The following is a 24,913-nucleotide window of genomic DNA, read 5'->3' on the forward strand; positions in this document are numbered from 1 at the left end:
TAGGGGAGAAAGAGATCCACTAACCGATGTCTTTCGCTAATGATTGATCCAATCTTCTCTCCTTGCTGCTTGCTCCCAGCTCCTTGATCTTTCACTGGCCCAGCTACACAAAGATCTTGCAAAAAGGCAAGAAAGGGAAACTACAAGAAGCATACATTCATAATTGATTCAAGGATTAGAATAAATCAAATACACAAGTATAACAATACACCATTGAGACACATGCATATAGAACCTCAAATGCTTTATTAATGGAAGAAGTAAAGTTCAAGGAGTGTTACAACCATAAGAGGCCCAATCCAGCAACACCTCCCAGTAGAAAGAAATCTCCTCTTCACCTCCTTCAAAGCAATCACCCAATAGCTCTAAACTCAAACCAACAGCACTTCCTTACATTCACCAGATTCCAGCCTCCCTAGACCTCATGAGAGAGATCTATATATAGGGTTTTTGGAGAAAGGATGAGTCAGCTTGAGAGCTGACTAGTGTCCTCTCTCACTTCAGTTATTCTTCAGTTCTTGAGTCCACTTGGAGGTTCTTGCTTCCACTTGGAGATCTAGACCCTCTTACTCATCACCAGTCGAATTCCTTGACCCAAGTGTCATTTTGGAAGCTTCCTGGGCATTGACACCTTGAGGAATGACTGTGCCACTTTTCCAAGTATGCTCAGCGCAGGTGGCCTTCTTTGCAGTTGACATTCAGTGCAGGTACAGAGTGGAGCACTTGACATTCAGCGCAGATGCTCAGTGGAGCAGTTGACATGATCCAAAATTTGCTTGTTTCTGAGTGTTTTCAGGTGGAGAACTGATATTCAGTGCTGTGGTTTGCTGACCTTGTTCCTCTAGGGGTAGGAACAACATGTTTAGGGACTTTGGATCCCTTAGATTATGGACATTTCATGCTTCATGCTGTAAGGCACAAAAATTTCTATAACAGTTGCCCCCTAAAGTATGAGGTCGTTTATCGGGTGAAATGCTTTATCAAGAGGATCTGAAGTTCATTCAATTGCTGAGAGGTGACCTGTAATAAAATACAATACAATACATTATTTTTCATTCTGCTTTCATGATCTAGCTGAGGCGGGCATTCCCATGCTCAGCTTTATAAATTCATTTTGGTACATAGAACAGACGATCGTCTGATGGTAGACTGATAATTCTCTGCTGAAATTATCATCCTTTGGGTAGGATGATCATCTGCTGCATTGATGTACATGTCAAATGTCTTTATATTTCCTGAATATATATCGTAGCCCGGATGGATGAAACTAGATCCGGGGTCTTCAAACTTGTTCGATCTTCACTCTAAGTACAAGTCGATCCATGTGAGAATTGCGCTGAAGTCGAACATGGAAAGACATCGCTTGATTACCGGTCAATGATGTAAACCGTTAACAAGCGCGAGAGGAATCACCGATAATGATAATGACCCTCAAGGTACTGTAGTACAATTCACGTGGTGTGAATATAGGACTTGGCGTCGAACACCACGCAAAGTCTTCTGGTCGAAGGTCATTGATGTATACCTGTCGCTGGAAGTGAGAAACTTGCCATTGAGGCATGCAAGCTTCAAAGTACTGAGGGGTTTGTTCCTAGATCAACTTCTTGGATAATGAGCTGAAGTCGACAAGAAGCGATCCGTCAAAGGAGGGCCTTAATGAATCCCACATCAGTGACACGGAATGGAGCTAATGATTTTAGTGGAGGTGAAAACAATCTGTGACATATGATTCAGGGTGGCGGTCATGAATGGATGAAGGATAATGTATGGCAGTGGATGGGACACGGTTGACTCTTTCTGAACGACATCTCTTGAACATATAACGACACTGATGCGATGGATTGGTGGCATTACCCCAAATGTGGATAGTTTGGCGAGACCATGGCGATGAGACCGGTGAATGAAACAACCCAACCCGATGTGGTACGGAGGAAAAGTGTCATGTTCAAGAGCGACTTGCTACCATTAAAGCTTTGAGATTCTCCCAATTTTTCCCCAGTCATTTTTGACCAGTACCTATTTATTTTTGTCAAGCTTGAGGAGGATAACATATGCTTGTTCTATAACCTGCCCTTCGGGCAAGCCCATCGCTATGTTTTAACAAGCCTAGCGATAGGGAAACTCATTCTCGTCTAAAGACAAGTTTGTCGCTATTTAATCATTTTAACGAGTCTAACGACAAGGAAAACTCGGTCCTTTTCACTTTTAGAGAGTCTGAAAAGGTACAGAAAGTTAACTCCAAAATTCCTTTTTCGTCATCTAATCCCTTAAGTCCAAAAAAGTATAAAACAATACAGAAGGCATGAGTTTTTGGTACTTTTAACGAGCCGAACAAAACAAGCGCTCGATCTTTTTGTGCAATAATCCCTCAGGTCCAAAAAGATTAAAATCTAGAGGAGGGATAACTCTTCCGGTCACTTTAACGAGCTGGAAGGCTAAAACTCGGCAAACTTTTCATATTTTACGAGTCAGATGAAAAGAGCTTAAAGAAGACTCGTCTTTTGGGGAACGAGTGATGATCAGGGATAGCAGCAGATTCCAGGTACAGGTTGGAATTTTCCAATCACGGCAGTGTCACAAGGATGGCTAGGTGAAATCACTCTTCGCAGCTGTTCCTCAAAAGAGGTAAACACTCAAATGGAGGTGAATGATCGGCCAAATGAAAAGTGGAGGTGACGGTGCAAACACGACCAGGGCTTTTATGGCTGATGAATTTACGATCACAATGGTTATTTACCGGTTCATTTTTTCTGAATGAGCTTGAACTCTAAGGGAAAGCCTGCTCACAATCTTATGTTTATTTTTTAACGAGCATGAACTATGTGCTAAAACTGCTCGGATCTTGCATTTATTTTTTAACGAGCATGAACTTTATGCTAAAACTGCTCGAATCTTGCATTTATTTTTTTAACGAGCATGAACTTTATGCTAAAACTGCTCGTTGATAACTTTGCATGCCCCCAGCATAATAACGCAAATCGAGGTGCATGCCCCCCAAGCTTCATTGCATTCAACTCGATGGTTGGAATGAAGGTTTACCTTTGAGATTCGGAAAGGAGATTTGTTTCATTTTTTAATGAGGTTGACACAGTAAAAGAACTATCCTCATGACTCCTTGTTTCATTTTTTAACGAGGTTGACACGAGATAAGAACCGTCCTCGGAGCCCACTGTATTTACAGTATTTCCATTAGGGCGACGATCCACGCTGACAAAATGTTTAGGAAACTTCCGAATCCATTAGATATAGAAGATTTCATATTGTAGGTTTCCACTGCGGCCGCTTCCGCCAGATTGCTTGCAGGTGGTAGGGCAAAAGTACCCATTAAGGTAGGGTCTTTTAGGAGACCTACTCCAATATTTTGAAGTGAATGATTTCTTCCATGGATCATTGGAATGCTTCCCGTAACTTGTGAACTGTCGGGGAGGAAAGTTTGTTGGTGGACGACTGTAATTCCTCCTTGAAAGGGAAATGCAATCTTCCTGAAGTAGGTCGACACAACTGCGGCCATGGCATATATCCAGGGCCTTCCCAGTAGGATGTTGCAATTGAGGTTTCCATCGATTACTTCAACATCAACTTCTACTGTTTTGCCCCCCAGTTCAACTTGCAAGTTACTTAAAATCCCGTATGGAGTGTATGATCGTCCATCAAATGCTTTTAACGTCGTCGATGATTTCGACAAGGGTGGTGAGCCTAAATTTTTCCAGCAACTCATCGACATAAGACATGTAGATGCCCCCTCATCAATAATTGTTTGATGAACAGTTTTGTTGAGGGCTTTCACTTGAATAAGGAAAGCCAGTTGAGCTGGTAACTGAGGGTCATATCCTTTATGATCAAAGGCCACAAGATTGGAATCCATTGGGTCAATTCCACCTATTGCTGATAATAAAGCTTGCTCTTGGGAGAAGTAATTTTGCGGTACCTCAAGTGTCGACATAACGGACGGCGATTGGGCCAGGTCCTCTATCTGTGCTATTTTCGCACAAGGATTAAATGTCGATTTGTGTACTGCTCTCTTTTGCGACTTTATCATTGGCTCAGGAACGATGGGTGGCACAACTTTGGTCAAAGTTGTTGTCGAACTACTAGGTTGTTCATTAGCCTTGTTGTTCGACGGCCTTGGATTCCTGTAATCTTTATTCCTTGTCAAAGCATCATTTCGCTGCTTTGATACAGACAACATAAGCACTTGGGATCGGGAAGCATTTTGATTAGCAACCAGCTCAGTTCTCGGGCTTGGAAACGGATCAGTCAACACAGCTGAGGTTTTCGAACTCTTAAAGAATCTTTTAAGCTCAGCTTTGTACGGACAATCTGTTGTCCAATGATCCTCATCGCATATATGACACCCCGTAGGGGGTTTCCTTTTTCTCCCTTTCTTTTTCTTCTTGCCCCCTGGTTGCTTCAGTCGTTTGCCCTTGTCGTCCGACACGGCACTTACTTCTGAGGCAAGAAGTTCTTGATTTGTATTTTGATTCGAAGTCTTACAGGCTTTCTTAGACGAATCCCTTGTTGACTTTGCGTTTGCAGTGCCAATCACACCATCGTCGGCATGAGAGTCACTATTTGATCCAGGAGGAGGAGGAATTGAAAATTCCGGTCTGGGGGCATCAGGTATCTTGTCATAGAGCGTGCCAGACTGAGTATATACTAAGTCTAAATACTGGGCACGAGCAATAACCTGCTCCTCTGTTACGACTCCCCCCTTGGCCACATCTTCTGTTATAGCAGGAAGAAGCGACTTTATAAACCACTCAGCTAATAGCTGATCTAGAACATAGGTCTTCACCATTCTGTGACGACGACGCCACTCATGTATATGATCGGATATATGTGTGGCCGTCGTCTGCTTGAAGTTGGTTAAGATTTCCGTTCCAGTTTCATACCTTATAGGTAACTGAAAGTGGGTTAAGAAAGTCGTGGCTAGGGAACTGAAATTGTCGAAAGAGGCTCTAGGTAATTCAATATACCATTTAGCCGCTGGACCAGTCAATGTCCTCTGGAAAAGGCGAAGCCTTATCGAATCATCATTCAAGGTGTTCGACGAACACCACAGATGAAAAGTCATCACATGATTCGACGGGTCTTCGCCAGGATTTCCATTGAATTTAGGAATGTCCGAAGGAGGCTTGTGAGGAATCGCTGGCCACCAATGGGCATAGGCGATTGGATCGTTCGTCAATCGATGTAAATCTGGTAATTCTAAAGTTGCCACGAATGGTAACTGTTGGTTCAGGTTTGGCGAGGCATACCCAGGATACAATGGAATCGCCTGAGCAGTAGGCCTTTGCATACCAGCATAATGCAATTGATGCTGGTACGACTGATACGGCTGGTGGACTTGACCACTGTAAAGTGGTTGATTTAACCCGTTTTGAATATAGGGTTGTCCACTATTCGCAAAGATCTGTTGCTCAGATCCTTGGTACACCTGCTGGAACTGTGGTTGTTGGTACTGCACCATCCATGGCTGTGAAGCCATGTTTTGCTGTGCTATACTAACCGACGGACCAAGATGCGGGGTTATTGTACCCGTTTGTACCTGTGTCGTCCCGGCAGTTGGCGATTGTGGTTGTGTTGTAGGGTCAAGGGGCTGTTGTATTACAACCTGGGGTTGACATACAACAGGCATCGTTTGAACTTGCGACACGGTTACAATAGCTGGCGTCGTCGGGATGCTAGACATAGGTACACATTGTTGCATAGAATACACAACTCTTGGCTGTTGGGGTAACATAGGTACCCAACCACTTGTCGTAACTTCAGTCAAACCTGAATACTGTTGAGAACTGCCGTATGGGTATCCTCCCGGAGGGGGTAATGAAAGGGCATATTGCCCCCCATACGGTAACAATCCGGAGCTCAAGGGTATGGATTGCCTTTGAGGACTGGATGGCCCAAATTGACCTCCATAGGGATCAATTTGTCTAGTTTCAACATAAGAATTACCGGGTATTATACCGGAAGAACAAACTGGAACAAACCACACTGTCGAAATAGTCCCTGGGTGGACTCCTTCTAGCTGTTGAGAGCTAGTTGGGACAGCTGGTACGCCGGCGAACATTGTCGGAGTGGCCGCAGGGAGATCCGCCGTCGCTGTGTCGTTCGACACAGTCCTAGATGTCGATGGTTGCTCTGACATTTTAAGTCTATCCAATAGACTGCCTAGCGATTCTACAGGAACCTCCACTAGTGATGGACAAACTTCTGATGCAGAAGGAAAAAGAGTGACACCTACTCCAAAATGAGTTGGAGTATTTGCTTGCGGGTCCTCTACAATTTCCTCTATTGCAATCAAACCAGGTGGAAGAGGAAGACCGTCAGGTCCGTAAAAGATTTCTGGTGCCGAAGAAGGGGCTATTTCGACAGCGACAGTTGTTTGAGCAACAAGACTCTCTGGACCAGTTACAGATGGAACTGGTTCAGTTATACAAGTACTTGTTCTCAGACCAGGATCAGTGCTAATGTCCCTCTGTGGCGGTTGAACTTCTTCAATAGAGGCAGGGGTTCCAGAAATGCTTGGAGTGACCGGGATCTCAGATGCTGTTGGAACTGTTGTTCTAACTTTGATGGGAGATTTTGACCCGGTCAAGCGAGTTCGCTTCGTCCGTACTACTTTCGATTCCGGAGACAAAGACGGTTGACTCGCGAGCCTCCGCAAACGACGGGGTTTCAATTGACTTTCTTCCACAGTTGCGGATTACTCGATCAACTAAAATACAAAAGGGGAATTATGTTTCCGTATTGAATGAATTTTATTAGACGCTTTTAGACACAACTTGCTTTTTCAGTTTTAAAGAGTCGAGAAAAAGCTAAAGATGACTCTAGTCTCCTTCGATGTTTTAACGAGCCCGAAGTGACAAATGCTCGATTCGACTTTTTCAGTTATAGAGTTTGAAAAAGGCCAAAAGAAACTGCTCTGGAGATCTAGGCAGAGGGTGTGCCAAACCTTTCGCGAAACCACAGAATACGTTTTACGGTACGGGTGGTCGATCTTCGTGAATGCTGTGTTCACTGCATCGCGATTAGTAGGGCGGCCGACACAACTTCCTAAGGATAAAGGATAAATGCCTATAGGGGTCTCCCAATATATATGCGACGGTACGTGGGAGCACAAGTCCGTATTAGTGCTATCGTCTCTCAGGAGGAATCACCCACCTTCGTAGAGATCGACAGTCACTACGTTTAACGACGACGGAACACGTCTCTACCTAGACCTCTACTGTGAGCGTTATTTTGCAAAGCGTTGTTAGGTTCATTCAATATATTTTAAGTTGATCTTTTTAAAGTTTGCCTTTCAGGATCACCACGAGATGTATTGGTACAAATTCCTAAATGCAGTCTAAGATGATAAGCAAGCTTTATTCAATCTTTTCGACTTATGAAAATCTTAACTACTGAGGGAAAAGAAAGACATCATCTTTTCACACAGATCATAGAGCACACGCTAATGCACTTTTCTCCTAGATCAACATGCAAACTTACAAATGCAAAATGCAAAATGCAGGTATTTCTTTTCTCTTTCTTAATGTTGATGTACTACAAAAAGAAAGCTGTTGTATAACTTTGAATTCAATTTCAAGTGAAAGCAAACAAGCTTTGTCCAAAATCAAAAGACACCTTAAGATTTACTTGTTTCAACACTAGAAATACATAAATTCAAACCATATGACGAAAGCAAAAGCTCAATCAGCTATGAACAGCAAACAAGCTAACTCTTAAGATCAATACGACACTTATCACAGGTCTAGATCTAAGAGGCCACAGCAAGACTAGTTCACTTTTCGTTATGGGAAACTGCAAATGATGTAAGAAATACACAAAGAACAATCACAGTTTCTTTATACAACCGAGGCGGAATAGTGGCAAGGAAAGTTGGTTTCAGATAGGTACATTGACTGATAACAGGCTGCAAAAACAAAGATGAAAACAGGGCAATAAACAACAGGGAACCCCAGTAGCACAAGGCAAAACTGGTTCAGCGCAGGTAGTACACTGTCAGTTTGACATTCAGCGCAGGTAGCCCCTTCGGGAACTGCGTTGAAATGCAGACTGCCTTCACAGTGCCTGCAATGAAGAGAGAAACTCTCGTTTCTCTTGGTTTCCAGGTCACAGATTGCTAAAAAATTCATAGTTTTTGGCCAAATCAAAAGCTATCAATCAAGTACACACTAAAGGGTAATTAGGAGGATGAAAAGCTATCACTAAGAGCTATTCAGATTCCTTGTGGATCAGCTCTTCAAATCATAAACATGCCCAGAAACTGAGCTAGAGTAGCTGCCCTCTACTTTGCATTTGAAAGATCGAAATGCAGTTCGATTTGGTACTCCCTGTGTTTATGAAATGAATAGCAAAAAACACAAACAACCAACAAGATACGATCCCCAGCGGAGTCGCCAATTTGTTGTAGGGAAAAGTATCCAATACGGAATGACCCTATCCCACTCTAAGGGTGATAGTACCTCAGCAACAACCAAAGAAAAGCTATCTAAGGTTTCTTCTTTATGAAAGTAAAATAGGGGAGAAAGAGATCCACTAACCGATGTCTTTCGCTAATGATTGATCCAATCTTCTCTCCTTGCTGCTTGCTCCCAGCTCCTTGCTCTTTCACTGGCCCAGCTACACAAAGATCCTGCAAAAAGGCAAGAAAGGGAAACTACAAGAAGCATACATTCATAATTGATTCAAGGATTAGAATAAATCAAATACACAAGTATAACAATACACCATTGAGACACATGCATATAGAAGAACCTCAAATGCTTTATTAATGGAAGAAGTAAAGTTCAAGGAGTGTTACAACCATAAGAGGCCCAATCCAGCAACACCTCCCAGCAGAAAGAAATCTCCTCTTCACCTCCTTCAAAGCAATCACCCAATAGCTCTAAACTCAAACCAACAACACTTCCTTACATTCACCAGATTCCAGCCTCCCTAGACCTCATGAGAGAGATCTATATATAGGGTTTTTGGAGAAAGGATGAGTCAGCTTGAGAGCTGACTAGTGTCCTCTCTCACTTCAGTTATTCTTCAGTTCTTGAGTCCACTTGGAGGTTCTTGCTTCCACTTGGAGATCTAGACCCTCTTACTCATCACCAGTCGAATTCCTTGACCCAAGTGTCATTTTGGAAGCTTCCTGGGCATTGACACTTTGAGGAATGACTGTGCCACTTGTCCAAGTACGCTCAGCACAGGTGGCCTTCTTTGCAGTTGACATTCAGTGCAGGTACAGAGTGGAGCACTTGACATTCAGTGCAGATGCTCAGTGGAGCAGTTGACATGATCCAGAATTTGCTTGTTTCTGAGTGTTTTCAGGTGGAGAACTAATATTCAGTGCTATGGTTTGTTGACCTTGTTCCTCTAGGGGTAGGAACAACATGTTTAGGGACTTTGGATCCCTTAGATTATGGACATTTCATGCTTCATGCTGTAAGGCACAAAAATTTCTATAACAAGAGACCTACCCCCACACTCTCATAGGGAGCACCAAAGTGCTTGACGTATGGAATGTTGCCATCCGAAGAGGAAGAGGCAAAAAAACACAGTTGATCAATGGTGATAGTATTCCCTTGATGGGGAAAACGGATCACGCAAAACAAAGAGGAGGCCACGGAATGCATGGCATGAGTCCAACTTCGGCCAAGTGGAATATTATAATTGAGATTGGCGTCAATAATCTCTACTTTGACTTGCATTGTCTTGCCTTCCAGGGTGATGGCAAGGTTGGGTAATACACTGAAGGGTCGTGATGGGAAGCTTTGGAGTACCTCGAGAGATGACATGGCTGATGGCACTTGAGCCAAATATTCAACAATATTGCAGTGCTGAGTGGCTCGGGCATTGGGATTATACGCGGATTTCCACAACACACCTCGAGAGGGTGGTTGCGTAGTGGAATCAGGGTCAGGGCGCTCGATTTGCAGAGGGCCATAACTCGAGGTAGAAGAAGAAGGTGTAACTTCCTTTTCTTTCCCTACTACTGGAGCTAGAGTTTGATAATCTTTCGATCGAGTAGCCACATTAATGGGCGTGCTCATTATGAACACTTGAGATCCATAGGAAGCAGATCAGGGTTGGTCTACAATCTGAGTTTGCTGAGATAGAAATGGCTCTTTAAGGATGGTAGGGGTCCCTTTGAGAAAGCGACTAACTTCATATCATCATGGAAAATCCTTAGTATAGTGATCCTCCTCAAAATGAGGCAGGGATACTTAGGTTTTCGTTGCGAAGATTCACCAGCAAATGATTTGGGAGGACCCTGTTTCGAGGCATTGACTTTAGCTTTTCCTTTGCCTTTATTTTTTCCTTTCGAGGATTTGTCCGCTGCGGTAGACATGACAGCGTGGACCTCTGAGGTTTTACCAGGGCCTAGAGGATTTTGAGATGAACAATTAGGAGCAGCATTCAAGACCGACTTCTGTTTGGAAGAAGTTTTAGCAGGGGCCTGGGATACTGAACCAATAACTCCATCAATGACAGGGATAGCAGGTGACTTAGATGCTGCGGGATCAGATGATGGCCACAGAGAATTGGGTAACAACTCGTATAAGCTGCCAGACTGAGAGTAAACCAGATCCATGTACTGGGCACGAGCGATGGCTTGTTCTTCAGTGACGCATCCATCCATAGCTATATTGCGAGCAATTATGGCAACGAATGATTTGGTAAACCATTTGGTGAGGAACTGATAAGCTATCTCGAACTTTATCAGGCGACGTCTACACCTCCATTCATGTATATGATCATATATGTGTGTCACAATGTCTTGCTTAAGTGATGTGAGAAAATAGGTGCCTGTTTCATAATGAACTGGCAACTGAAAATGTGTGAGGAAAGCCATGGCTAACGAATTGAAGTCATGGAAACTACTTCGAGGTAGCTTGATGTACCATTTTGCTGCGACACCCATGAGGGTCCGTTGGAAAAGACGAAGATGAACAGAATCATCCACATATGGGTTTGACGAGCACTAAAGGTGATATGTCATCACATGGGCTTGAGGATCTTCTTTAGCTTTTCCATTGAACTTTGGGCAATCACTTGGTATCTTGGATGGCACTGGAGGTTGGTACGGAAAATGAAGGATCAGATAATTCGTAAGGCATGATACATCCGGCAACTCAAGTGTAGCCAAGAAAAGTAACTGAGTGTTAAAAGGCATGGGAAGCCAATAAGCAGGCCCATAAGGAGGAGCCCATCCTTGCTGGTAAGGATTTTGGCTCCATAGTGGGGGATTTTGGCCATATGGGATCTGAGGCTGCACCTATTGTTGATTACCTTGACCAAAGGGAGGATTCAAAACTTGAATACCTTGAAATTGTCCAAGCATAGCTGCTAATAGGCAATGTATGGGTTGAAAGGTTGTTGAGCCTATTGACCTTGGACGTATGGATATGGGACCTGTTGTCTTGGAACATAGGGTTGTTGAGCCTGTTGTCTCTGAACAAGAGGGTTCTAGACCTGCAGTCCTTAAGCATAAGATTTATACACTTGTTTCCCTTGGACGTAGGGGTTTTGTACATGGTGCCTTTAGCGGGTAGGATTCTAAACCTGCGACCCTAGACAAAAGGATTCTGCACCTGCTGCTACAGGATTTGACCTTGACCATGTCCTTGCAATGGTTGACCTTGTTGATACATATACAAGGGTTGATGTTGCCCGGGTTGGTTTTGATGTTGCAAGGGTTGACCTTGCAATTGAAAAATTTGTCCCTGGGTTTGCAAAGGTTAGCCCTGCGAGGGTATATGTTGAGAGGTATGTGGAGCATATTACATTTGATGTTGCACGACCTATTGCAACTATTGGAAGGATTGACCTTGCAGTTGTTGCAGGTGACCTTGCTGTGGGATAATCTGCCCTTGCTGTTGCGAGGAAAACCCTTGCTACGAAAAAGGTTTCCCTTGCAGTAACAAAGGTTTCCCTAGCTATTGTAAAGGTTGTCCTTGCTATTGCAAGGGTACTTGAATAGTGCCTGTGAAATTATCTAACTGAATCTGGTCATAACCAGGCTGGATGTACCACCCAGATTAGAGGGTGTAAGGTTGATTAACCAATCCTTGAGAACCAGATGAGACGTAAGGATTTTGGTTTGGACCTAAGCCCCATAGGGCTACTGATACTAAACATTGCTTGATCCAAACAGACCAACATGATTCTAAACCTGTTGGTACTGGAAATTGCTTGATCCAGTAGGGTCAACAAGGTTATAAATAATACCAGAAGAGGGCTAGTTTATAACAAGCATGTGAGCTTGTGAACTGCTCACAGTAGTGGCATTTGACACCATAGATACATTTAGGTTCTGCCCCCCAGGTGGTGGCACAATCTGGCCACTGACTAATGGGACCGAAGAACTAACGGAAACAATATTTGAAACTATGTTGTGACTAACGTGTAACTGGGATTGATGATACAAGAGTATTCAGAATGGTGGGTTGCACTGGAACTGAAGTAACACCTGGTTGGGAAGTCATGTTCATGATGAACGGACCTAGCATAGGCTTGACGCCTGATGCCCAAATAGAATTATGGTAGAGTGATGAGGCACTAGGTGTGCCTGACACTAAGTACCCTAAAGACACATAGCCGGGTGGCAAGTTGGTGGGAATACCTTTTGAATAAGGGAAACCCTCAAGAGGAAACCGCAACTGCAATTCCTCCCCCTCAACAATCTGTGGAGTAGAGACTTCAGACTCATCTGGAGAAGTGACTAGAGCATCACCCTTTGGTTCCATGTCTGAAAACAAATGACGACGAATGGCTGAATGTGTATTGGAGGATAGTTCCAAAGAAATACTCGGTTGATCATACAGACTATAAGGGCGCTGTTGTGATCTCTCAACAGCATCAAATAGAGGGTTCAGAGGATAAATAACTTGTCCCAAATTACCATCAATGGTTAGCAAGTTCTCTAGAGTCCGAACATGATTATCTGGAGATTCTGGGCCAAGATCAGTAGATGACCCTAAATCGAAAGTAGGCGGAGGACGAGATGAAAATGGTTGAACACTCAAAACAAATGCAAGTTCAACATTTTGGTCCTCAAGTGACTCTGATAACTCAGGAAATGGCTCCTCGGACAATCTTTCAGACGAAGGAGAGGAAGAGGAATTGGGTGAACCATATCGTTCAACCACGATGACCTTGTCTTAGTTGACAAAACAAATAACTTCATGGCTTTAAAATGTCCTTTTAAGGGAACTCGCGATTTGGTAAAAAACTAACAAGATGTTTTGGATCGTGGGCAACCAATTATTAAGATGCTTAAAAGACTAATGTTATTTCATTTTTTAAGAGTTGAGAAAGAAACAAAGGTGACTCTATCAATTTCGATTAGAAGCAAGCTCGAAAGGACAAGTACTCGGATGATATTTTAAGTTTAATGAGTCGAAAATATCAAATGAAAACTCTAGATGTTCTAGGTAAACATGATTACCATGCAACCGTGAACTGCAGAATAACTCCTGGAAAACCAAGAAGTACGAGGAGGCAATCTCCCTGAATGTTGTGTTCAATGTATCACATTCCCAAGGTAGCCGACTTGGCTTCCTATGGATAAACGGATTGCAGCCTAGTGGGGTCTCCCGTTATATACTCGACAGTATGGGGAGCACAAATCCATGCTAGTGTTATCTATTGCTGAAGCTAATGACAGCTACTAGGTTTACAAATGCCAGAGCACGTCTCTAGCCTAGACCTTCTAGATATGATCATTAATGTCAAATGCACCTTAGGTTAATTGGATTCATTTTAGAGTTGATCTTGAGTTAAGTTTAAATTTTCAAGTCTTAGCGATGCTATTCGAAAAACCTAAAATGAAAGTAAATGGGAGAAGACCCTTTCAATTTGATGAAATGCCTACACTAGAGAGGGTAGAAACTACTCAATCAAATGCAAACAATCAAGCAACAGAAAATGAAATGATTTTTCACTACTTCCCTTTTTCAAAAAATGAACTAATGAAAAATGCATTACAATTCCTAATTTCCTAACAAGAACTTATCTATTAGTCCTTTCAAAATGAAAACATTTATCTTCCTTTTTTCAAATGCCGATGCAATTCTAGTTTTTTTTTTAAAGAGATGCAAATCATAGCGATGCAACAAGCTAGAATTTCATACTTTTCTCATGAAACAACGAAACAAACTTTCCGCATACAATCTTTCAATGAAAAAAATTCGAGACAATGAGCTCTTTAAGAGGATGAAAAAATAAAAAGAGAAGTTCGTTCATATCAATAAAATGCTAACTTTACTGTAGGTTTTAACCCCGTAAAGAAATCACCTGCATACGAATTCTAAAACACATAAAATAAACAATGCGGGAGCATAACACATAAACTACATATACACAGAGATTTTCCCTTGGATCCCAAAACCGAGACTACCAGCTTGATTTTTCATTATGTTCCTTTCAATGTTATAATACATATTTATACATGCCAAAGCATCCAATACCATGGACAGAAAGCCATCGCGTCCAAAAACATGTGCGAAAATCATGCACAAAACCATAGGTGGGTCCACCCAACCTAACATAGGTTCCAAAACAAAAAAAAATCCAGGCGTTGTCAAGGACCCCATAGAGTGGGGTTACCTACACCCCTCAAACCCCTGTGACCCCCCCCCTCCGCTACGCAATCGGTGCAACAAAGGCCCCCCCCCCCCCCCCCCCCCCTCGCCCCCTCTAACCCCTCGGTTAACTATGTGGGCTAGTCATGGAAAGAATATAACAGAAGCCAACATTCTCCCACATGTTGTTTTCTTTCCATAGGGGGACACAAGAGAGCTTAGTAATTTATCCAACCCTGCAATGCCCATTGTTTCTCTACACCAAGAGAACTTCTCAGATCTCACATATTTTCTCAATGCATCTGCAGTATTCTTCAAAGTGTCCACCTTTACCAGCAACACCTTTTTGTCTTCTATCATATCCCTCACAAAGTGATACTAAACATCAATGTGCTTTGTCTTTGAATGATATGCAAGGTTCTTTTCCAAGAAAATTATACTTTGGCTGTCACAGTCTATCCTTATAGCTCCCTGTACTAACCCCATACTTGAACAAAACCTCTGCAACCAAACTACTTCCTCGCTTGCATGAGTGGCTGCCATGTATTCTACCTCTATAGTTGATAGTGCCACTACAGATTGTTTCTTACTCATCCAATTGACTGCAGCTCCAAATAGGTTAAACACATACCCACTTGTAGATCTTCTCTGATCCAGATCTCCAGGCCAGTCTGCATCAACAAAGCCATGAATATCCAACACTCTGTCCAATCCTGGTCTTCCTTGGTAGCACAAACAATAATCACTAGTACCACGCAAATACATGAAAACTCGCTTCACTGCTATCCAATGCTCCTTTCCTGGTTTTGACATAAACCTACTCAATACTCCCAATGCATGTGCATTGTCTGGTCTAGTATATACCATCGCGTACATCAGGCTATCGACTACACTTGCATATGGAACATGGGACATGTCCTCTTCCTCTTCTTGTGTCTTGGGACACTGTTTAGCAGATAACTTTACACCTATACGAATAGGAACCTTCACTGTTTTACTATCCTGCATATTAAATCTGTGTAATTTTGTCTCAACATACTTTCTCTGGTTTAACCAGAGCTTCCTCCTTACCCGATCTCTTTTAATTTCCATGCCCAAAATATAGTTTGCAGCACCAAGATCTTTCATGTTGAATTTGGAGGACAATTGGGTCTTCAAATCCTGGATAATTTCTTTGTCATTTCCAACCAGCAACATATCATCCACATAGAAGACCAAATAAATAACATGGTCACCAATTAATTTAAAATACACATAGTGATCTTCTTTGCTTCTGGTGAAACCAAGTCCCCATATAAATGCATCAAATTTTTGATACCACATCCTTGGTGACTGTTTTAACCCTTACTGAGACTTCTTTAACTTGCATACCAACTCTTTCTTACCCTTCACCGCAAAGCCTTCAAGTTGCTTCATGTAGATTTCCTCTTCTAGATCCCCGTGAAGAAATGTTGTCTTCACATCCATCTGTTCTACCTCAAAATCAAAAGTAGCAGCAATAGATAAAAGTAATCTAATAGAAGTTACCTTGGAAACAGGAGAAAAAATATCACCAAAATCAATTCCTGGCACGTGGGAATAACCTTTCGCTACCAATCGAGCTTTGTATTTCTCCACCTTTCCTTCTGCATTTGTCTTCTTCTTGAACACCCATTTGCTGCCAATGGGTTTCCTTCTAGTCGACAACTCCACCAGATCCAAAGCCTCATTTTTGTGCAAAGATGCCACTTCATCAACCATGGCCTCTTTCTAGAGTTTTCCATCCTCTGAATCTACTGCTTCCTTCACAGTTCTAGGATCATCATCAGTAATAGATAAAGCAAAATTTGAACAGAAAGCAGATGAACTATACCTTTTTGGCTGCCTTATTTCTCGAACGAATATTCTCACACCCAGAGTTTGTGGCTCTTCATCTTTTGATTCTTCCTCCTTTAGCTCAAACTCTATCTTCTCAGGTTCCTTTGGTTGGACTTCATGTTTAATAACATCTTTCACCTCTCTGAACACCACATCTCGGTTGTACACAACCTTCCTTGTTACTGGGTTCCAAATCTTATAACCCTTTAAACCATCCTTATACCCAATAAAGATGCACTTTTCAGATTTACTATCCAAATTGGTTCGTTTCTCCTTTGGAACAAATGCATCACATCCAAATACCCTCAGATGTGAAGGAGAGGGTTTCTTACTAGTCCATACCTCTTATGGAGTTTTATCCTCCAATGCTGATGAAGGTGATCTATTGACCAAGTAACATGTTGTCTCCACCGCCTCTGCCCAGAATTCCTGTCCAAACCCGGCACCACTGAGCATGCTTCTTGCCCTTTCCATCAACGTCTTATTCATTCTTTCTACAACTCCATTTTACTGAGGTGTATATGGAGTATTCTTCTACCATGCTATACCACACTTCTTACAGAATTCTTCAAATTCCTTACTGCAAAACTCTCCACTGTTATCTATCCTGAGCACCTTTATCTTCTTCTCTGTCTGGTTTTCCACCAGAGCCTTAAATTCTTTAAACCTGTCAAAGACTTCAAATTTCTTCTTAAGGAAATATATCCATGTATTCCTTGAGAATTCATCTATAAATGATACATAGTACACAAACTTACCCAGTGATGGAACCTTCACAAGTCCAAACACATCACTGTGCACAAGCTCTAATATATGTTTTTCCCTCTTACCACCAGAGGGGAAACTCACCCGATTTTGGTTCCCATATACACAATTTTCAAAAAAATCAAAATCTAGAGAGCTATTACTCATACCTTCTACCATACATTTACCATGAAGTATTCAAAGGCCCTTCTCTCCAATATGTCCAAGCCTTTGATGCCACAACATGGTCTTCTCTCCAGAGACCATTAGATTTTCTGCTCCACTTTTAGGAACCATAGAATTGTTGCACCCATCAACAATCGTGCTACCTTGCAACTTGTACAGAGTTCCAATCCAATCTCCCCGCATCAACACCAGTACTCCCCAAACCATCTTGCAGGTATCCTTTTCGAAGACAATTTTTACACCTGCATCCTCCAACTTGCTTACGAAAATCAGATTTCTGGCCAATGCAGGAATATACAGAACACTCGGAAGTGTTCTAACCCTTCCACCTTACAACTTCAACTTTAATTTTCTGTGACCAACGATTCTAGCCTTCCTATCATCCCCTAAGAAGACATCACCACCATCGTATTTATCATACTCGCAGAACCACTCTCTATGGGGAGCGAAGTGAAAGGATGCACCTGAGTCAATCAACCATGATTCATGATCTACATGTGTACTTGAAGAAGCCAAGTACACATCCCCACCTTCATTTGAGGTGGTTTTCACCTCTGCAGAAGGAGCATCATCAGATCCCTTTCCTTTATCAGGAGCTTTAGATTTACAGTCCTTTTTGTAGTTCCCTTCCTTTCTGCATTTCCAGTACACGACCTTTACAAGTTTTCGTGGAGATTTATATCTCCCTCTAGATTTAGATATCCCACTCCATGACTTATTTTTGTTTCTATTCTGGGACCGTCCTCGTACAGACAAGGCATCACCATTCTGTCTCTCCATTTTTTTCCATCTCATCTCCTCTGTCAACAAGGATGAGACTATTTCATCAAACTGCAAGGCAGTTGCATTGCTACCTATTGCAATAACCAGACTATCCCACGAATCTGGTAGAGAACACAACAAATTGATGCACTTATCTTCATCTGAAATTTTAATATCAATATATGCTAACTGACTTACCACAGTATTAAATGCGTTCATATGCTCTGTCACCAAGTATCCATCTTTCATCTTCAAGTTATACAGCTTTTTTTGTACGAATAATTTATTCACCAAATACTTAGATTGGTACAAAGTCCCTAACTTGTCCCACAAAGCCTTTGCCGTAGCTTCCCATGATACATTCAAAAATACTGAATCTGAGACACATAATCGTATTGTTCTCTTTGCCTTCCGATCCAACTTCTTCCATTTCTTCATCAGACACTCCCATTGGTTTAGTACCTAGATCTACCACGATCCATTGATCTTTATCCACTAATAGATCCTCCATCTTGAGTTTCTACAACTCAAAACTCTGACCATTAAATTTCTTGATCTCTATCTTTCCACTACTTGCCATCTTCTTTCACTACCAGAATCAATCTCACAGATGTCCCACTGAACAGGTTCCACCACAGGCCTGAGTGAAACCCCTCAACAACAATAATGCGAAAGCTTAACACATAAAACACATATACATAGAGATTTTCCCCTAGATCCCAAAACCAGGATTACCAGCTTGATTTTTCATTATGTTCCTTTCAATGTTATAATACATATTTATACATGCTGAAGCATCCAATACCATGGACTGAAAACCATCGCATCCAAAAACATGTGCGAAAGTCATGCACAAAACCATAGGTGGGTCCGCACAACCTAACATAGGTTCCAAAACCAAATTTTTTCGGGGTTGTTAAGTTATGGTATGTTCTATGCTTATAACAATTTACTTCTTTTCTTATTATATTCCACAGATTAGCAATCACATGTACATAAAGTAAAGTGCAGATAGAATATTAAACGATCGACAGAAAACAAGCTAAGACAAGAGACACAAGATGTGGCAGCTAGCCAGGGACAAACCCCACAATGTGTGGGGAAACCATTTAATCAAATCTTCTTTTATCTTCAATAATTCAGCAGAGAGAAATATTACAATAAATATGATTTATATCAACAGTAGCAAACCCTAGATTAGCAGCATCAGCATTAGCAGCTTCATCATCAAAACTAGGGCACTCAATATCTCACAAACCGACCGTCGGATCGACTTGATTCCACCACCAAAAACTGCGGCCTTCAGAGGAGATCCAGATGGACCTATAGCATATTTCTAAGGAGGAGATCTGATGGTCAATGTTGGTCAATCTTTGGATCTGCAGTTGCAGCTTCAGGTTCAGTAGCTTCCTTCCACATGTGTGAGAGAGAGACCCTTTTCTGCACTGTAGAGAAGAGACTCTTTTTTGCGCAATAGAGAGAGAGATGTGACAAGATGAGTGAGTGAAAATGAGTAAAATTCCTCTTGTATTTATACACAACTGATGATTTTTTAATAGATGTGACTGTTGGGCTTCTGAGCCTACATGAGTTATAGGTCGGCTTGATAATAAATCCATAATCAAAATAAATTCATATCTCCATAAATACTTCTCAGAATCGGATGATCTTTAGATAAATCCTACACCTCTCGATGAGAGGAATCTAATAAAAATATTATCAGACATGAATAAGATGACCCACATGAATTTTGGCCCTAGTTTCCAATTTTAACACTCCCTCTCAACTAGGGAGAACTTCATCTGCAATCTGTCTGTCAGTCGCTACTATTCATCCATCAAATGTACTGCCCTGTATAGCCTGACCCTTATCATGCTTTACTCTATTTTACCCTTTCTTCTTTGTCTTATTCTACCCTATACTGATCTGTACTACTTTGCTCTATTCTGCTCTGCTCTGCTTTGTTCTGTTCTGCTCTGCTTTTATCCGAATTATGAAGAAGAAGAAATGATCGAGGATGTATCATACTGACTCAAAGTCGGTCTCAGAGTATGTACCACTAGTCCCAGATTAGTCTCATAGTATGTACAACTCCTACCACTCGTCCCAGACCAATAACATCCTCCACTGACTCAAGGTCAGTCTCAGAGTGCGTACCACTAGTCCCAGACTAGTAATAACCTGACTTGAAGTCAGTGTCATATAATGTACCACTCCTACCACTGGTCCCAGACCAGTATCATTGATCCCAAATCAATGGAGGTCATCCTAGCGTAGGGAGTACGGTAGATACAACGATGCATCCATCGGTACTACTATGGTCCCTAACTTCATTTCCCTGCTCATTGATCAGATGATAAGTACTTCCCATGAGTCCCGGACTACATGGGTAGGATGCCTCGACAGGAGAACTAACCAATCCTATCCTCACAAGAAAACACATCAATCCTGCCACAATTTCCATGGAGAACACATCAATCCTACTACAATCACCATGGAGAACACATCAATCTATTCCTCATAGGAGAACACATCAATCCTGCTACAATTGCCATGGAGAACACATCAATCCAAGCCTCACAGGAGAACACATCAATCGTGCTACATAGTTGCCATGGGGTGTACATGTATACCACCAGGGGATAGCGAATCATCCTGTGGTCATATGTTGCTCCAAGAAGTACCCTGCACCCCCTGGAGCTCCCAGAGCTCAATGCATCATACAGGACCCTCATCAGAGAGTCTTTGAACAACTCTAAGTTGTTCTCGAAAAGTTAAGAATTTTACTTTCCCAAGGGGCTTTGTCAGAATGTCGATGATCTGTTCATCTATACCGATATGTTGGAGCCTTATTGCTCCCCGCTGCACCATATCTCGAATATAGTGGTATCTGATATCGATATACTTGAAGCAATCATGAAATATGGGATTATCTGAAAAACGAGTCCCACTCTGGTTGTCACATAGGATCACGGTGGTATCCAATGTAAATCCAAACAACTCACTGAAGAGCTTTCTCAACCAGACTGCCTCATAGGAGGCCATGCTAGCAGCAATATACTCTACTTCGGCAGTGCTCAAGGCCACTGACTTTTTCTTCCTGCTCATCCAAGATATTGAAGTAGATCCCAAGGAGAAACAACACCCTGAAGTGCTCTTACGGTCCTCCACATTGCCTGCCCAATTAGCATCTGTGTATCCAAGTAGTCTCACATCCCTGGCAGTGTATCTTAACCCATAAGTGATTGTGCCCCGAACATATCTTAACAAATTCTTGGCACCAATCCAATGTATGTGGTGGGGTTCAACCATATGTTGACTCAACATGTTGATTGCGGAACATATATCTGGACAGGAGTTCACTAAGAACATTAATGCTCCGACAAGTTTTTGATACTCGGTAGCATTTCGTAAAACAAGTCCAGAAGCACTACTTCTTAACTTCTTGAAGTCAAGCTCCATCAGGGTAGTTACAGGCTTGCAGTCCACCATACCAAATCTTTCCAATATTTTCACCACATATTTTCCTTGAGATAGGAAAATTTCCCCTGGCTTCTGCCACACTTCAAGTCCTAGGAAATAGTGCATAGGTCCTAGGTCCTTCATTTCAAATTCAAAAGCCATCTCCCTCTTATCTTTGTGAATGAGAGGGTCTGCACCTGTTAGAAAGAGGTCATCCACATATAGCACCAGTATGAGAGGTTTGTCATCTTCAACCTTAAAGTTGTTGGGTTGTGTTATATCCTTTCCACGACTAGCCCATGTAATTAATCGGGGGGTTAGAGGGGGGGCAGAGCCCCCCTTCGTTGTGCCGATTGTGTTGCAAGGAGGGGTTACAGGGGGTTTGAGGTGTACCCATAACCCCACTTTATGGGGTCCAGGGCAGCGACCTGGAAAATTTTGGTTTTGGACACTATGTTAGGATGGGTGGACCCACCTATGGTTTTGTGCATGATTTTCACACATGTTTTTTGATGATTTTCGGTCCATGGTATTGGACGTGATGGTCTTCAGTCCATGGTATTAGATTCTTCGGCATGTATAAATATGTATTATAACATTGAAAGGAACATAATGAAAAATAAAGCTGGTAGTCCCAGTTTTGGGATCCAAGGAAAATCTCTATGTATATGTGTTTTATGTGTTATGCTCTCGCATTGTTTATTTTCTGTGTTTTAGAATTCGTTTGTAGGTAATCTCTGTACGGGGTTAAAACCTACATTTGGTATCAGAGAAGTTTTTGGCTTCAATGGGACGCCTTTGTTGCTGAGGGGTTTCGCTCGGGCCTGTGGTAGACCCTGTTCAGTGGGAGATCTGTGAGATCGATTCTAGTGGTGAAAGAAGATGGTGAGTAGTGGAAATATAGAGATTGAGAAATTAATGGTCAGAATTTTGAGTTGTGGAAACTCAAGATGGAGGATTTGTTGGTGGATAAAGATCAGTGGATCGTGGTAGATCCAGGTACTAAACCAACGAGAGTTTCCGATGAAGAATGGAAGAAGTTGGATTAGAAGGCAAAGAGAACAATACGATTGTGTGTCTCAGATTCAGTATTGTTGAATGTATCAGGGGAAGTTACGGTGAAGGATTTGTGCGACAAGTTAGGGACTTTGTACCAATCTAAGTCTTTGGTGAATAAACTGTTCCTGCGGAAAAAGCTGTATAGCCTGAGGATTAAAGATGGAGACTCAGTGACAGAGCATCTAAATGCATTTAATACTATGGTAAGTCAGTTAGCATCTGTTGATATTAAAATTTTATATGAAGATAAGTGCATCTATTTGTTGTGTTCTCTACCAGATTCGTGGGATAGTCTGGTTATTGCAATAGGTAGTAATGCAACTGCCTTGCAGTTTGATGAAATAGTCTCATCCTTACTGATGGAGGGGATGAGATGGAAAAATATGGAGAGCCAGAATGGTGATACCTTGTCTGTACGAGGAAGGTCCCAGAATAGAAACAAAAATAAGTCATGGAGTGGGAGATCTAAATCTCCAGGAAAACCTGTAAAGGTGGTGTGCTGGAAATGCGGAAAGGAAGGGCACTACAAAAGGGACTGTAAATCTAAAGCTCTTGATAAAGGAAAGGGATTTGATGATGCTCCTTCTGCAGAGGTGAAAACCACCTCAGATGAAGGTGGGGATGTGTACCTGGCTTCTTCAAGTACACATGTAGATCATGAGGCATGGTTGATTGACGCAAGTGCATCCTTTCATTTCACTCCCCATAGAGAGTGGTTCTGCGAGTATGAGAAATATGATGGTGGTGATGTCTTCTTAGGGGATGATAGGAAGGCTAGAATCATTGGTCACGGAAAAGTAAAGTTGAAGTTGTAAGGTGGAAGGGTTAGAACACTTCCAGGTGTTCTACATATTCCTGCATTAGCCAGAAATCTGATTTTTGTAAGCAAACTGGATGATGTAGGTGTAAAAATAGTGTTCGAGAAGGATACTTGCAAAATGGTCTGGGAAGCACTGGTATTGATGTGAGGAGTTTGAATTGGAACTTTGTACAAGCTACAAGGTAGCACTGTTATTGACGGGTGCAATAGTTCTGTGGTTCCTGAAAGTGGAGCAAAAAAAATAGTTGTCTCTAGAGAGAAGACCATGTTGTGGCATCAAAGGCTTGGACATATTAGAGAGAAGGGCGTTTGAATACTTCATGGTAAAGGTATGGTAGAAGGTATGAGTAATAGCTCTTTGGATTTCTGTAAAAATTGTGTATATGGGAAGCAGAATCGGGTGAGTTTCCCCTCTGGTAGTAAGAGGGCGAAACAAATATTAGAACTTGTGCACAGTGATGTGTTTGGACCTATGAAGGTTCCATCACTGGGTAAATCTGTGTACTATGTATCATTTATAGATGACTTCTCAAGAAATACATGGATATATTTCCTTAAGAAGAAATCTGAAGCCTTTGATAGGTTTAAAGAATTTAAAGCTCTCGTGGAAAATCAGATAGAGAAGAAGATAAAGGTGATGAGGACAGATAATGGTGCAGTTGTAAAAATAATTAATAAGACGTTGATGGAAAGGGCAAGAAACATGCTCAGTGGTGCCCGGTTAGGACAGGAATTCTCGGCAGAGGCAGTGGATACTGCATGTTACCTGGTCAACAAGTCACCTTCATCAGCGTTGGAGGATAAGACTCCACAAGAGGTATGGACTGGTAAGAAACCCTCTCTTTCACATCTGAGGGTATTTGGATGTGATGCATATGTACATGTTCCAAAGGAGAAACAAACTATGTTGGATAGTAAATCTGAAAAGTGCATCTTTATTGGGTACAAGGATGGTTTAAAGGGTTATAAGCTTTGAACTCAGTCACACGGAAGGTTGTGTACAACCAAGATGTGGTGTTCAGAGAGGAAAAATATGTTATTAAACATGACTTCCAACCAAAGGAACCTGAGAAGATATAGTTTGAGCTTAAGGAGGAAGAATTAGACTCTATAGCAGAGGAGGAATCAAAAGATGAAGAGCCACAAAATTCGGGTGTGAGAAGATTAGTTCGAGAAAGAAGGCAGCAAGAAAGGTATAGTCCATCTGCTTTCTGTTCAAATTTTTCTTTATCTATTACTAGTGATGATCCCAGAACTGTGAAGGAAGCAGTAGATTCACAAGATGGTAAACTCTAGAAAGAGGCCATGGTTGATGAAATGGCATCTTTGCACAAAAATGATGCTTGGGATCTGGTGGAGTTGCCAGCTGGAAGGAAACCCATTGGCAGCAAATGGATGTTCAAGAAGAAGACAAATGCAGAAGGAAAGGTGGAGAAATACAAAGCTC

Source organism: Pinus tabuliformis, chromosome Q, assembly GCF_031772625.1.
Source record: "Pinus tabuliformis cultivar Carrire ecotype Pingquan chromosome Q, CPIR1, whole genome shotgun sequence".
NCBI classification, from domain to species: Eukaryota; Viridiplantae; Streptophyta; class Pinopsida; order Pinales; family Pinaceae; genus Pinus; species Pinus tabuliformis.